The sequence below is a fragment of the Tupaia chinensis genome, unplaced genomic scaffold (genome assembly GCF_000334495.1).
Source record: "Tupaia chinensis unplaced genomic scaffold, TupChi_1.0 Scaffold143636_1, whole genome shotgun sequence".
Lineage (NCBI taxonomy): Eukaryota > Metazoa > Chordata > Mammalia > Scandentia > Tupaiidae > Tupaia > Tupaia belangeri.
This window is the reverse complement of record NW_006203484.1, coordinates 30573-47504: the sequence shown is the minus strand read 5'-3', so window position 1 is coordinate 47504 and position 16932 is coordinate 30573. Positions and strand designations below refer to the sequence as shown.

At 39.6% G+C, this 16932-nt stretch overlaps 1 pseudogene; it reads right to left on the bottom strand.

Moving 5' to 3' along the window:
• Positions 1-5636: 5636 nt before the first annotated feature.
• On the bottom strand, positions 5637-6602 carry LOC102491980 (60S ribosomal protein L5 pseudogene; annotated as a pseudogene).
• Between the last annotated feature and the right edge of the window lie 10330 nt (positions 6603-16932).

The following is a 16932-nucleotide window of genomic DNA, read 5'->3' as shown; positions in this document are numbered from 1 at the left end:
AAAAAAAAAACCCTCAAAAAAAAAAAAAAAAAAAAAAAAAAGAAAAAAAGAAAGAAAGAAATACAAAACATTAGTAGAGGGTACTATGAACATCTGTATACTGTGAAACAAGACAATCTGGATAAGATGGACAAATTCCTGGTACCATATAATCTATCTAGATTGAGCCAGGAGGATATAGAAAGTCTGAATAGGCCCATAACGAGCCAGGAGATTGAATCAATAATAAATATCCTCCCAACAAAGAAAAGCCCTGGCCCTGAGGGCTTCGCTTCTGAATTCTACAAAATTTTCAAAGAAGAGTTAACCCCCATTCTGCTCAAGTTATTTCTAAAGATCCAAAAGGGTGAATCTCTCCCTCATTTATTCTATGAAGACTCCATCACCCTTATCCTTAAAACAGAAAAGGACAGGACAAGGAAGGAAAACTATAGACCACTATCTCTGGTGAATATAGATGCAAAGATTCTCAACAAGATACTACCAAATTGTATCCAAAAACTTATAAAAAAGATTATACATCATGATCAGGTAGGCTTTATTCCAGGAATGTAAGATTAGTTCAACATACGTAAAACCATAAATGTAATACATCATATTAACAGGAAAAAAGACAAAAACCATATGGTCATATCGATTGATGCAGAAAAAGCATTTGATAAGATACAACATCCCTTCATGATCAAGACTTTCAGCAAAATTGGCACACGAGAGTAATTTCTCAACACAATAAAAGCTACCTATGAAAACCCATCACAAACATCAGGAGAAAAGCTGAAAGTTTTCCCACTAAAAACGGGTACAAGACAAGGATGTCCACTTTCTCCACTCCTTTTCAATATAGTACTGGAAGTCCTCACCAATGCAATCAGAAAAGAGGAAAAAATTAAAGGCATCAAAATAGGGAAGGGAAAGAAGAGGTGGAACTCTATTTGTAGATGACATGATTGTGAACATAGAAGACCCAATGATTTCCATTAAAAAATTTCTGGAATTAATGCACAAATACAGTAAAGTTGCAGGATACAAAATCAATATACAGAAGCCTATAGCATTTCTATATACAAACAACAGGCAGATAGAGATAGAACTGAAAAAAGGATTTGTGTGAGTCTGGAATAATATACTGCTCTGCCATGCTGGAGCCATTAGCCCCTTGGGGTTTGGATCTCTGGATGATATGAGACACACTGTGGGTGGGCACTTGTGTGCCTGTGACCCTGATGGCTAGAGGGCCACAGGCCAGCTAGACAGCTGGGAGGGGGCTGCAGCGTGACAAGACTGCTGGTCCGATGCTGCTTAAATTCTTTGCAATTACTCAAGTTATTTTGTGCTACTTTAAATCGTACTTTGGGGGACCAGCAGTTAGCGTAATGGCTATGTAGCTGGACTCCCATGTAGTTGACCGCAGTTCAAGTCCTGGACCTGGTGGCTTAAAACACACACCGGGCGCATGTGCATGCATGCCCAAGATCCCAAGAGGAGAATGGAGGAAAAGGGATTGCAGCATGGCCATCCCCCCTGGGGGGTGATTTCTCGCTTTCTGTCTTTCTGTCTCTCTCTGTCTGTCTGGCGAGTGCACGCACCCTATAGCGAAAACTTCTCCAAAAAAAAAAAAGTTAAAAAAAATTATACTTTGGTATGCGATCTTGAGTCTTCTCAGTACATTTTATAGCCTCTGCTGGTTGATTCTTTGCTTCTTGCAACTAGAAGCATTAAAAAACAGCAACTTTACTAAGAGTCTATTATAGTACAACTCTACATATCGTTTATGATTCCTTTTCTGTCTTAACTGAAGAGTTTAGTGTGATTACAAGGCAGGGATCTTATGGTACTTAAAGCATAAAATAATACCCTGTCCGGAGAAGCTTAGCAACCTCCTGTATGGGACCAAAGCACATTGTTCTTGTTTCTAAATTGTTTTTTATCTGATAAATACTTCAACTTACAAAACTGGTCTGATGGACAAAGACAGGAAGTGACCTTACAGTAAGTGCTGATGTTTTTGTATTCCAAAAACCACTACCTCAACTGTGATTTTAAACATTCATATATGTAAGTGACCATGACTGTGCCAGTAATTATAAAAAGTAACATGAGGCTTTAGCTGACAGTCAACAGTTCCAATTATGGTCTGACACTATCAACAAAGAGGTCAGAACACCTGGTCTGAGCCCAGCTCCACCAGTTACTAGCACTATGGCCTTGAGCAAAGTACCTTCCTGGGTCGGCCTCCTCTATTGTAAAATGGACATCATACTAATATCTACCTCACTGGGATAGTGGAAAGATTAAATTGGGAAATGTACAAAAGGCATTCAGAAACATAGCACACAGGGAGCTATACAGAATATTCGCTATTAGTATTTTCACTATTGTATTTTGTTGTTGCTTATAGACAACTTTTCAACATTTTACATTGAAATAATCCCAGTAAAAGAGATTAAAAAAAAAAACCCTTCATTTTAATGTTACCTTGAAATAGGTTTTCTGTTCCTGATTTGGTTTTCTTCAGGAAATTGACAATTGCATTGTCATCCATGACGTTTAGAACTGCCCGGTCAAGTGCACACAATTTTATTAAATTAAGTCTCTCTCACGAAAACACAACTGTGTCATGTAAGGTAAAAAATATCAGCTTCTTGGGAGATAAAGTACTATTTGTACGATTTCCTCAATCTGACTAAATGAAGTAATACATTAATTTTGTTCTCCTGGTTTTATCATTCCTTGTAAGTTTTGCTTTAGTCTCTGTGCCTGCTTGCCTCCTCCTCATTAGATGTGTTTTACTTGTGAATTAAGAACTTTCAGGGACCAGTAGTTAGCATAATGGCTGGACTCCCACATGGTCAACCACGGTTCAAGTCCCAGATCCAGTGGCTTAAACTCATGCCAGGTGCATGTGCGTGTGTGCCTAAGATCCCGAGAGGAGAATGGAGGAGAAGGGACTGTGGCATGGCCATCCCCCCTGGGGGGTGATTTCTCACTTTCTGTCTCTCTGTCTGTCTCTGTCTGGCTAGTGCACACACCCTATAGAAAAAACAAAACAAAACAAAACCTCTCCAAAAAAAGAAAAAAAAAACTTTCAGAAATCACTGACTCACTTCAAGTAAAAAAGATACCTTAGAAGAGGAGATAAGGACTTACAACCTCATTGAAGTGTCTTACTTCAAACAACATTTATAATATACAGATATGAGTTTAGTCAAATAAAATGCACACATTTAGGTCAGACATAGTAAAAGTTTTCAGTTAATCTCATATAAAGAATATTTGCAATGAAGTATTAGCAAGATAAGCCCTGCCTGTTGAAGAAGGCAGACAAATTTGAACTGAGAAAGTCTATGGCAATTAAGTGTTCAGCTAAATTATGCTTCAAGATACCATCATGGATTGACCAATGGAACTTTGCTATTGCTATTGTATTTTTTTGTTGTTGTTAAGAGAGAATTTTGTTATAGGATGTGTGGGCTGACCAGAAAGACAGAGAAAGGCAGAGGGACAGAAAGTGAGAAATTGCCCCCTCAACCAGGGTGATGACCACACCACAATCCCTTTTGCTCCATTCTCGTTTTAGGATTTTAGACACACATGCATAAGTTTCAAGCCACTGGGTCTCAAACTGTGGTCAACCATATGGGAGCCCAGTGCCTTAACCATTATGCCACTTGCTGGCCCCATTACTGTATTTTTTAAAAAGAATTATTCATTTAATTTTATTATTATTATTATTATTATTATTATTTGAGAGAGATTTTTACTGTAGGGTGTGTGTGGTTGCTGGAGAGACCGAGAGACAGAAAGTGAGAAATATGCTGTGATCTTCTTTGCCCTCCACACAGAACACTGGAAATTAGGGCTCTCAGCCCAAGGTGGACTGTAGGGCCACACACACACACACACACACACACACACACACACACACACAGGTCCAGGACACAAACTGTGGCAGACTATGTGAGAGTTCAGCAATGCAAATGTTACACTATTTGCTGGTCTCCTATTACTATTATTTTTTAAACTTACTGTAGTGCTTTTGTGGTCACCAAAGAGAGACAGAGAGGAAAAGTGAGAAAGGAGCCCCTAGGTCCAGGACTTGAAATGCAGTAGTCCACGTGGGAGTTCAGCACCTTAACCACCATGCCTCCTGCTGGACCCTTGCTACTGTATTTTATGTTCCAATAAAATCTGATGCTTTTTCAAAAAGCTCTGAGGAATCTTTGCCCAGCACTGAACCACCAACAAAAAGAAAGAAACTGCTCTTCAGAAACATGCATAGAGAACTCCTTCTGTGGGGACCACATTGCTAACCACAGCAGAAGAGCAACTTTGGCACAGAAGCCATTCACAACAAAAGGGGACTAAATTATTCCCAGTTGCAGAAACATTCTCCAAAGAGTGAACCAAAAGTGAATACATCACCAAATGACTGAAAGGACCGAAGAGCCTTAAATATGAAAAATCCAGGAAATATATCTTCACAAAAAAACACAATAGTTCTCCATCTCTTGAAGAAAACAGAACAAGTTATAGAAATGTCAGAGTGAACCCAGAACATTTATGATGACAAAACTCTATGAGATGGAACAGAAAAGAGACAACAAACTCCAGGAGATGAGGAAATTCTTCCATGATTTGAAAGAAGAAATGAACACCATAAAAAAGAATCAAATGGAACTGTTAGAGATGAAGCTGGTAATACAGAAAATCAAGACCTCTCTCAAAAAGAATTAAAGCCAATTAGACCATGGTGAAGATCAAATCTTAGATGTAGAAGACAAAACCTCAGTCTTAGAGAAAAACACCAAAAAGATAGAGAAAATATTGAAAAAAATGAAGATAATATACAAGAAATACTAGATTCCATGAAACACCCAACCATCCGAATAAGTGGTGTCCCAAAAGGAGGAATAATAACACAGTGAAAATCTATTCCATAAAATCCTGGAAGAAAATTTTGAAAGTCTAGAGAAGCACTCAAATATCCTGACCCAAGAAATCCAAAGGACTCCAAATAGAATCAACCCAAGGAGATCCTCTTCATGGCATATCATAGCCAGACTGTGCAAAACCAGACATAAAGACAAGATACTAAAATTGGCAAGAGAGAAACATCAAGTGTCTTACAAAAGTTATCCCATCAGGTTAACACTGGACCTTTTTTTTTTTTTTTTGCATTAAGGCTGTATACTTTGAAGGTATTTTCTTCCCATTAATCTTCTGGATATAATAATAATAAATGGATGAAAGAAATAGCTTCCTAGTGATGGTTATAGTTTGTTGCTTATTGGCAGTTCAGGGGCTGAACATCATTCAATCTCAATTGGAGCAATAACAAAGCCTGTCAGGGAGAAGAGAAGCCCAGGTAGGGATGAACTTTGTTGGAGTCAACATATAGGTCAGCTTGGGGACAGAGGGACTGTCAACTCCTTTGCTTTTAGAATAACTATTTAGAATTATTTATTTTATTTTATTTTATTTTATTATTATTATTTGAGAGAGATTTTTACTGTAGGGTGTGTGTGGTTGCAGGAGAGACAGAGAGACAGAAAGTGAGAAATTACCCCCAGGGGAGATGGCTACGCTGAAATCCTTCCTCCTTCATTTCACAATAACACAGCCTAGTAGAGAAACTGTTGCTTTCTTGTGGTTTATTATCTTCTATCTTGAATAAGGTCATAGAAAATTGTTTGGTTTAGCTCTCAGCAGCCTGCTCCTGAGCTGTGAGGAAGCTTGCTTTCTTCTGGGCTACCTGATCTTTCTTCTGGGCAAGGGACATCTTGGGATGATTCCACTTCTTCTTTTTAACTTCTTTCTTGGGTTTCTTTTCATAGACTGGGTTCTCTCATATAGCAGTGTGAGCTTTCTTATACATCTCCTCCATCATGTCTGGAGTTACATTGTTCTTTATGTACTGAGAGAACTGTTTCTTGTAAGTGTCTTCATCTTTTTCCATTAGGTAACACATGTAGTCTGCAATGTTCTGACCCATGATATGCTTCTGATGTACTTCTGCATTAAATTCCTTGCTTTCAGAATCATAACCAGAGAATCTTTGGTACTGTGAGGGATAGATAAGCCTCCATCCACCACTCCCTTCAGGGTCCCAAAAACTTTATTGCCAGTGGTAGTTCTGGCAAGGTCTGCATCCAAATAGCAGATGAAGGCACCAGGTTGACCATTGATACTTTCTACATTGTACTCATCTCCAGTCACTTCCACTTGACCTTCATAGATCTTGTCCATGCCAAACCTATTGAGAAGTCTGCGGGCCAGCAGCAGGCCAGTACAATATGCTGCAGCATAATTTGTCAGGCCAACCTTCACACCGTATTTTGGTAGTTCGTGTGCATAAGCTGCACAGACTAGCATATCCCCTTCTATACAGGCATAAGCAATCTGACAAATGATATTTCTGTTAGTTACATGAACTATCATCTGTATTTGGGTGTGTTGTACTTATTTTTATCCTGGATCACCAAGCTTTTCCGAGCATAGTAATCAGTTTTGCCCCATCATTGTCTTCTAAATTTCACTTGGTATCTCTTAAAGTAGGCCTTATTCTAGATGACTTTAACAAATCCCATCCTGCGGAATGGTGACCAGCGGCCTCAGCCAACCTGCAGGCCCACAAGCACTACACGGGGAAAAAAGAACACTGGACCTTTCAATGGAAACAATGCAAGCAAGGAAAGAATGGGAAGATATATTCAAAGTGTTAAATGAGAAACAATTTTAGACAAGATTATTATACTTGGCAAGTTTATTCTTCATATGGAAAAAAAAGATAAAAATCATCACAGACAAATAAAAGTTGAAAGAATTTACCAACACTAGAGCAGTTAATTGTGGAGAGAGTGCTGTACTAGGAAAACTAATAAAGGGACAGACAGAAATAGAGAATAAAAAACAACCAAGAAATAGGCTAATTTTTTGAGAGGTTTTTTTTCTATAAAGTGCATGCACTTGCAAGAAAGACAGAGAGAGACAAAGAGATAGAAAGTGAGACATCATCCCCCCAGGGGGGATGGCCACACTGCAATCAGACTCCTCCATTCTCCTCTTGGGATCTTGGGCACGCACGCACACACGCCCAGCATGAATTTAAGCCACCAGGTCCAGGACACGAATCGGGGTCAGTTACATGGGAGTCTAGCAAAATAGCCATTATGCCAACTGCTGGTCCCAAAATTGGCCAATTTAATGGTAGGAACAAGTCCAGAAATTTCTATAACAACATTGAATGTTAATGGATTAAATCTCCAATCAAGAGATACAGATTGGCTGAATGGATAATATAACAGAAACCCTCTATTTGTTGCCTAGAAGAAACACATCTCATGAATAAAGACATACATAGATTAAAATTGAAGGGCTAAAAAAAGACATTCCATGCAAAAACAAACCCAAAAAGAGCTGGAGTTATGAGACTAATTTCAGACAAAATAGGCTTTAAAACAAAAACTGAGGGACCAGCAGTTAGCATAATGGCTATGTCGCTGGACTTCCATGTAGTCGATCGCAGTTCGCATCCCAGACCCGATGGCTTAAAACTCATGCTGGGTGCATGTGCGTGCATGCCCAAGATCCCGAGAGGAGAATGGAGGAAAAGGGATTGCGGCGTGGCCATCCCCAGGGGTGATTTTTCACTTTCTGTCTCTCTGTCACTCTGTCTGTCTGGCGAGCGCATGTGCCCTATAGCAAAAACCTCTCAAAAACAAAAGAACAAAGAAACAAACAAAAAAACTGAAAGAGGATACAAATAAGGGCATTATAGAGTAGTAAAAGGGCTCCATTATCAAGAAGATACAATGATTATATGTTTCTATGTGTTCAACTTAGGAGAACCCAATTATGTGCAGGAAAGACTGTTAGATCTGAAAGGAGAGAGAGACTACAACACACTAATTGGTGGGGATCTCACTATCTCTTCTGACATCATCTAGACAAAAAATAAGCAAAGAAATACAGAATCTAAAATGATACCATAAGTCAGATGGATTCAACAGACATCTATAGAACCTTCCACCCAAAAACAATGAAATATACTTTTTTCTCACACCAACATGGCACCTTCTCTAAGACTGACCACATGACAGAGCACAAAACAAGCCTTTACAGATTCAAAGGTACAGAAACTATATCCAGCATCTTCTCTGACCACAATGGAATTAAACTTGATAGGAATTTCAGGAAAAACCCTCAAAAATATACAAATACATGGAAACTAAATAACCTACTCCTGAATGACTTCACAATAACTGAAGAGATTAATTCTGAAATCATAAGGTTCATGGAAACCAATAATAATGAGCATGAGTTTCCATAATCTATGGGACACCACGAAAGCAGTCAGAAGAGGGAAGTTCATAGCAATTAGTGTACATAAGAAAAAGATGGAGAGTTGTAAATAAGAAAAAGATGGAGAGTTGTAAATGGACAACCAAACATCTTGCCTCAGAGAATTGGAAAAACAACAACAAAAAAATCCAAATAACACCAGGAGAAAAGAAATAATAAAAATTTGAGCAGAAATAAATGAAATAGGGGGAAAAAACTATACAGAAAATAAATAAAAAGAAAAGCCGGTTTTTTGAAAAGAAACAAAAGTGACACACCATTAGCTAAACTAATTAAGAAGAGAGAAAGGATGGGACCAGCAGTTAGTGTAATGGCTATGTCACTGGACTCCCATGTAGTCGACCATGATTTGCGTCCCGGACCTGGTGGCTTGAAACTCACACCAGGCACATGTGCATGCATGCCCAAGATCCCGAGTGTAGAATGGAGGAGAAGGGATTGCAGTGTGGCCATACCCCTGGGGGGTGATTTCTTGCTTTTTGTCTCTGTCTCTTTCTGTCTGGCTGGCTAGTGCATGCACTCTATAGCTAAAACCTCTCCAAAAAAAAAGAAGAAGAGAGAAAGGAACCAGATAAATCAAATTTGCAGTGAGACAGGCAATATTACAACAGACATAACAGAAATACAAAACATCACAAGAGGATACTATGAGCGACTCTACACCAACAAATTAGAAACCTGGATGAGATGGACAAATGCCTGGGCTCATATCATCCATCAAGATTGAGTCAGAAGGACATAGAGAGCCTTACTAGGCCCATAACAGGCAATGAGATTGAATTGTGTGTGTACATGCCCAACATTCCAGAGGAGAATGGAGAAGGGACTGCAGCATGGCCAACCCACCCTAGGGGGGTGATTTCATACTTTCTGTCTCTCTGGCAAGCACATGCACCCTATAGCAAAAGTCTCTCACAAAACCAAATAACACTTATCTATGAAAAACTCAGAGCTAACATCATTCTGAAGGGTAAAAAGCTGAAAGCTTTTCCACTAAAAACTGATATAAGACAAGGATGCCCATTTTCTCCACTCCTTTTCAATACAGTACTGGATGATTTCACCAATGTGATCAGAAAAGAGAATAAAATAAAAGGCATTAAAATAGTGTGACAGGCACTGCATACAGAAGCCATCTTGAGCTATCCACCATCTTGAGCTATCCACCATCTTGGAAACCATTAGGCTTCACTTCCTCACTGAGCAAACCGTTTTTTCAGAAATCATGTGACCAACTGTTTTCCCCAGAAGTGGTTGGGTTTCTAGGCAACGGGAGAGATCCACCCACATCAATGATTGGTTCATGCTGTTCTATCTCATTTGCATTTCAGGCAACCAATTGGTGCCCATCAGCTGTATATAACTTGCCATTTTTCCTCAATAAATGGAAAGACAGAAGAAGAAGAAGACAGAAGACTTGATCAGCACCTCATATTGTGTGTGCATGTGTTTGTCCCATCTCTCACTCCCTCTCCCAGGGAACGTGTTCGACTGTCCCACGGGTTGGAGCATGTGGCGCCTGAACACGGACTTGGGTACGAGGGATCCAGTGAAGAGCTCCCGAAGAAGGCTCCAGTGCAGAGCAAGCAAGAAAAGCCGGCAGAAAACAGAAGGGGATGGCAGAGATTCATCCCGAGAAAGGCTGGCAAAAGACATAGAAGGACGAAGAGAAGACATCCTGGTAAGTATTTACTTACGTTTTATTTTAAGTACGGGTAATAATGGAACAAAAACTTAGCATGAAATATCCGTTCAGAGCTTAAAAGAAGCCCTTGTTATGGTCGCTAAGGGAGAGCAGATCATGCAAAATGATCAACCCCAGGAGGAGGCTATAGCCACCTCAGATCTAACCAAGGATTCTAAAATTGAAAAAGAACAAGGAGAGGATCTTATTTCCCTAGATAGTGAGGAAGAAGTTAAAAGCCCCGAAAGCGAGACAAAACCCCCCAAAAATCTAAAATACTAAAAAAGAAAAACAACCTCAAGGCTCTACAAAAGCCAAAGAAAAACGAGTCATCAACTAGTTCAGAGGAGGAAATCCTAGAGGCCGAGGCTGATAAATGTAGTAACCCAAAATGGGCGTCTGAACAAAAAACTTTAGAAACAAAGACTGCCACATGCAGTGACCCAAAATGACCGTCTGAACAAAAAACTTTAGAAACAAAGACAGGCAAATATCATAATTCAAAATGGCCACCTTTCAAAAAACAACAGCCATCTTACAACACTGTCGCATCCATGCCATTTTTGGCAATGCCTGTTATTTATTTATTTATTTTTGGAGAGGTTTTTGCTATAGAGTGCGTGTGCTCGCCAGACAGACAGAGAGAGACATAGAGACAGAAAGCGAGAAATCACCCCCCAGAGGGGATGGTCATGCCGCAATCCCTTCTCCTCATTCTCCTCCCGGGATCTTGGGCACACACGCACATGCGCCCGGCGTGAGTTTTAAGCCACCGGGTCCGGGACGTGAACCACGGTCGACTACATGGGAGTCCATAAACATAGCCATTACGCTAACTATTGGTTCCCCCCATTATTGATCCTAAGGCAAAAGTTCAGACTAAGATAGAACAACTTAGAGAACAAATTCAGTTAGAAAAAGAACATCAAGAATTAATATCACAATTAGAAAAACTAAAAGTGGGTCAATCTAAAAGTGCAGATTCCTCGTGGAATCACCACCAGCCCACTTTTACTCATGGTGCAAAACTTAAACCAGTTCAAAAACTACAATCATTGATAGATTTTGAGGGGCAAGAAGCCTTTCCAGTAACAGAAACCACAGATCCACAAGGACAAGCATGGCGTCACCTACGTGCTTTTGATTTTAAAATTATAAAATAAATTAAAACAGCAGTTGCTCAATATGGACCTACAGCTCCATATACTTTAGCCGTAGTTGACTCAGTGGCAGAAAATTGGCTTACACCAATAGATTGGCAAACATTGGCCCATGCTGCGCTCTCTGGAGGGGATTAAGTATCTCCCTTACAACAATAAAACAAGGGCCTGTGGATGTGGCTGGAGCTTGAGGCGCGTAGGCCCGGAGATGCTGTAGACCCATGAAATATGTTCATGTTACTGTTGACACCTTCAGCGGTTTCATTTTTGCCATGGCACAAACTGGAGAAGCTGGAAAACATGTTATTTCCCATGTACTCGCTGCACTCTCTGTTATGAGTAAACCTCAACAAATTAAGACAGATAATGGCCCAGGTTACACAGGAAACAATTTTGCCTCTTTTTGTAAACAACTTCACATTAAACATATTATGGGAATCCCATACAATCCCCAGGGACAGGGCATTGTTGAATGTGCTCATCTTTCCTTAAAAAATACTCTCCAAAAGCTAAAAAAGGGAGAGCTTTTACAAACTAAGGACTCACCAACAAACCTTCTGGAACATACTCTTTTTGTCCTAAATTTCCTGTCTCTTGATAAAGATGGAGACTCAACTGCTGAGCGCTTCTGGCATTCAACTACCAAAACGAAATTTGCCTCAGTTTTGTGGAAAGATCCTCTGGACAATACATGGCATGGTCTAGACCCTGTCCTCATTTGGGGCAGAGGGTCTGTCTACATCTATTCTCAAAAAATGGATGCTGCTCATTGGCTACCAGAAAGATTAATCAAACAGATTGATTCTACCAAGCCATCCAGGGATGATGAAAGCCCTGAGATATCTCTCTCTCCTTCCACAGATCTTGGAAACCATCAGGCTTCACTTCCTCACTGAGCAAACCGTTTCTCAGAAATCATGTGACCAACTGTTCTCCCCAGAAGTGGTTGGGTTTCTAGGCAATGGGAGAGATCTACCCACATCAGTGATTGGTTCATGCTGTTCTATCTCATTTGCATTTTGGGCAACCAACTGGTGCCCACCAGCTGTATATAACTCGCCATTTTTCCTCAATAAACGGAAAGACAGAAGAAGAAGACAGAAGACTTGATCAGCACCTCATATTGTGTGTGCGTGTGTTTGTCCCATCTCTCACTCCCTCTCCCAGGGAACCTGTTTGACTGCCCCCCAGGTCAGGATGAAATAGGAAAAGAAGAGTTGAAAGTATCTCCTTTTGCAGATGACATGATTGTGTACATAGAAGAACTAATGGTTCCCGTGAAAAAATTCTTGGAAGTAATAAATGAATATAGTAAATTTGCAGGATACAAAACTAAGATATAAAAACGTATAGCATTTTGTAATGGCTATGTCGCTGGACTCCCACATAGTTGACTGCAGTTTGAGTCTCGGACCTGGTGGCTTGAACTCACACCGGGTGCGTGTGCGTGCGTGCCCAAGATCCCGAAGGGAGAATGGAGGAGAACAGATTGTGGCGTGGCCATCCCCTCTGGGGGTTGATTTCTCGCTTTCTGTCTCTCTGTCTCTCTCTGTCTGTCTGGTGAGCACATGCACCCTATAACAACAACAAAAAATTCTCCAAAAAAAGAAAAGAAAAAAAATGTATAGCATTTCTACATATGAACAGACTAAGATAGAATGGAAGAAAGTAATTCCATTTATGAAAGCCACAAAAAGTATAAAAGACACCTAGTAATAAATCTAACCAAAGAAGTCAAAGACCTCCACAAGGAAAGATATAAGAGGCTAAAAAAAGAAATTGAAAATCACATAAAAAAACGTGGAAGGACATTCCATGTTTCTGGATCAAAAGGATTAATAGAATCAAAATGGCAATTCTACCCCAATTAATCTACATATTTAACAAAATTCCAATAAAAGTACAAGAGACATCCCTTACCTATCTAGAAAAGGCGATCATACAGTTTGTCGGGACCCCTATTGCCAAAGTCATCCTGTGCAAGAAGAGTGCAGTACTAGGTGTCTCACTCCCTGACCCCCAAATATACTATAAAGCCATGATAATCAAAACAGCATGGAATTGGCATGAAAATAGACATGGAAAAATGGAACAGCTTACTACCCCAGAAATAAACCCTAAAACATACAGCCAATTGATTTTTTTAACAAAGGGTACCAGTCAATCAGATAGAAAAAGGAAAACCTCTTCTGCAAATGGTGCTGGAAAAACTGGTGTCCACTTGAAGAAAGATGAATCTGAACCCCTCCCTCTCACCTTTTACAAAATCAACTCAGTTGGATCAAAGATCAAAACCTAAGACCTCAAACTATAAAACTACTGGTGGAACACACTGGGAAAGCTCTGGGAGACACTGAGGTAGGCAAAGACTTCCTAAATAAGATCCCCAAAGCACAGTTGATAATCCCAAAAATAGACAAGTGGGATTATATAATAAGAAAAAGTTTCTGCACAGCAAAAGATATAGTAATTAGTGTGGATCAGCAACTCTTGGAAAGGGAGAATATATTTATAAACTATGCTTCAGATAAGGGACTGATAACCAGAATACACAGGGAACTCAAGCAGCTTACATGAAAACAGAAGATGAGCCCAATAAAAAGATGAGAAAATGAACTGAAAAAACAACTAAGGAAGACATATGAACATCCAAAAAGCATATTAATAATGCTCAATCCCTCATCATAAGAGAGATGCAGATCAAAACCACAAAAAGATACCACCTAACCTCACTCAGAATGACTAAGATTAAAAAAAAAAAAACAATAAATGATAAGTGCTGGCAGGGTTGTGGTGAAAAAGGAACTCTCCTACACTGCTGGTTGGAATGTAAATTGGTCCAGCCACTGTGGAGAACAATATGGAGATTTCTCAAAGATCTACAAATAGAACTACTGTATGATCCAGCAATCCTACTCCTGGGTATCTACCCAAAGGAGAATGCCTAGTCAGAAAAGTGCTTGCACATCTATGCTTACTGTGGCATTATCCACAACTGCTAACACAGGGAAATAATCCAAATGTCCAGAACAGAAGAATAGATTGAAAAAGTGTGGCACATGTACTCTGGAATACTACCCAGCCATAAAACAAACAAACAAACAAAACAAAACAAAAACAAGATGACCTTGGCTTTTGATAGAAAGTGGACGGATATGGAAGATTTACTGCTGAGTGAAGCAACCCAAGCTATGAAGGAGAGACACTGTATGTCTCCATTTAATACATACCAACTGCACTCTGTGGCTGAAACTGAAAGATTAGAGGGTACTGAAACATAGAAAATGGTTATGGACACTGGATACAGTATGGGAAGAGGCTGGCAGAAGGAGGAGAATCTTGAGGAAAGACATTAAGAAGAAAAATAGAGAGGCAAGACATTTATGGGACACAGAAATGGATTATTATCTGTTGATGATAACATGTACAGTATCCTCAACTGGTCTGGTGTGAAATGTATTCATGATGGAAAATTCATCATGAATTATGAAAATTATTAATTTTCACCATGAAAATTCATCATGAAGTAGTGTATAGTGATCGAATGTATGACATAAATTAAAATAAAATATATTAAATTTTAAAAAAGTTATTTTAAAAATCTGATGCCTTAGGTAGGTGGCCTGCCACTAGAAAATGCACTGACTTGTTATCACACTTGTTATGTGTGACATGGCAACAAGTGGGAACACAAGGCCCAAAGTATGCCCCAGTGCTTCACCTGTCCCACTGGGCAACCAGACAGTTCTCCACTTCTAAAGCATGCACCTTACTTTCTCTCTGCACTACCCAGTGCACCATGATCACGTGCTGTGACATACACAGCATCTCTGGGATTGAACTGCATATATCTAACGTGACATCACAGGAGAGCTGATGCCTCAACCTGAACATACTGATTCTGTCGCTAAAGCAAGGTGTACAAACAGATTCATTCCTAGCAATGGCTTATGTCGGGCTCTGCGTTAACAGCATCCTCACGAGCTGATATATATTATGACATATCTGAAAAACTGAAGCCAGAGACTTTCTGGTAGAAAAGTGCTATAAATCAATATAAATACCAGTCCTAGTTAGATAATGAAGGTAAATTTAGCTTTTTCCCTCCATACACCTGAGTATTTAATTGAACAATTCCCCTCTAAGAGACTAAGTACTACAATTAAAAATGCTTCAAGTGTGGAATAAAAGTTCTATTATGTTACTGTCTCAAAGAAAAAATTATTGGCATGGTATGCAGTAGTTAATTTTTTCTTAACGAAAGATTAAGGTAAAATATTTTCAATTCTGTAAGAACAGGTGACATGCATATCATTACGCCCTCCTTAAAGAAACTTATACTTAGGTTATCTCTCATGAAAAAAATAAAAGCAATGTAAAATTGTTAAATTGTTCTCCACAGACTGGACAAGTGCTGGAAAGAGGAGGGACATGAAAGTCGAAATAGCCAGAGAAAGCTTTGTGAGAGAGAAACTGTGAGGCCGGTCTGAACAAACAAAACTGGATGAATAGAAACCAAAACCACAGAAAGCACAGCACAGTGATTATAACAAAAGTATTTAAGAAAGCTGTCCCCTAAATGTGTATCCTGAAACTCGTTACATTATTCAACCAGCTGTCGATGTACTGTTAACATGTTAAATTTTACAGTACTTGAATTCTGATTTGACTTAATCCCTTCTTTAAATCCTGGATTTCATCTTCTAACTTAATGTGATTATGTGATATAACCTCCAGTGAAGCTCCTGCATAGATTGTGTTTTTAAGGCCTCAGCCAATTCTTATCGAAACTTTCTCATAGCTACCTGATAAGATAACCCCAGTACTGATGTTATAAATCACCATATTACTCAGTTATCATAGTAATATATTACCATAATATACACTGAAAACATCTCCACATACATCACTTCACCTTTTTTCCTCGTGTGCACACATCCCTGTTTATTACTGATTTAGTTCAGGGCAGAGTTAAGGGGCTATCTTTCTGCCTAATCAGTACTGGGTTACTTAGACAGGAGAAACTTTCCCTTAGCCCATTTGTCCTTCCTCCTCTGATGAATCTGCAAGGCTTGACAGTGCAAGGCTTGACAGTGCAAGGCTTGACAGTGCAAGGCTTGACAGTGCCTGTGGGTAAAGATGGGAGGGCACACTCTTTAATCTTTTGTATCTCTTTTTATGAGGTTTCATATTAATTCCAGAGTTCCTCATATATTTGATCTCTGCTCCAGAATCCTCCCAAAAGTATCTTATTAGAGAATAAAAATAGGGATCAGCAGTTAGTGTAATAGTTATGTCACTGGACTCCCATGTAGTTGACCACAGTTCAAGTCCTGGACCCAAACCAGCAGTTAGCCAAATATCTATGTCACTGGACTCCCATGTAGTCGATCACAGTTCAAGTCCCGTACCCGGTGGCTTAAAACTCACACCAGGCACGTGTGCGTGCGTGTCCAAGATCCCGAGAGGAGAATGGAAGAGAAGGGATTGCGGCGTGGCCATCCTCCCTGGGGGGTGATTTCTCGCTTTCTATCTCTCTGTCTCTCTCCATTTTTCTGGTGAGTGCATGCGCACTATAGCATAAAACATCTCTCAAAAAAAAAAAAAAAAAAGAGAGAGAGAGAGAGAGAATAAAAGTACAATTCCAACAGCCTTCAAGGTAGTCTTTAGGTAACCAGCCTCCACCTCCTTCCCGGGCCTCATCTACAACGTATCTTCCTCATACTC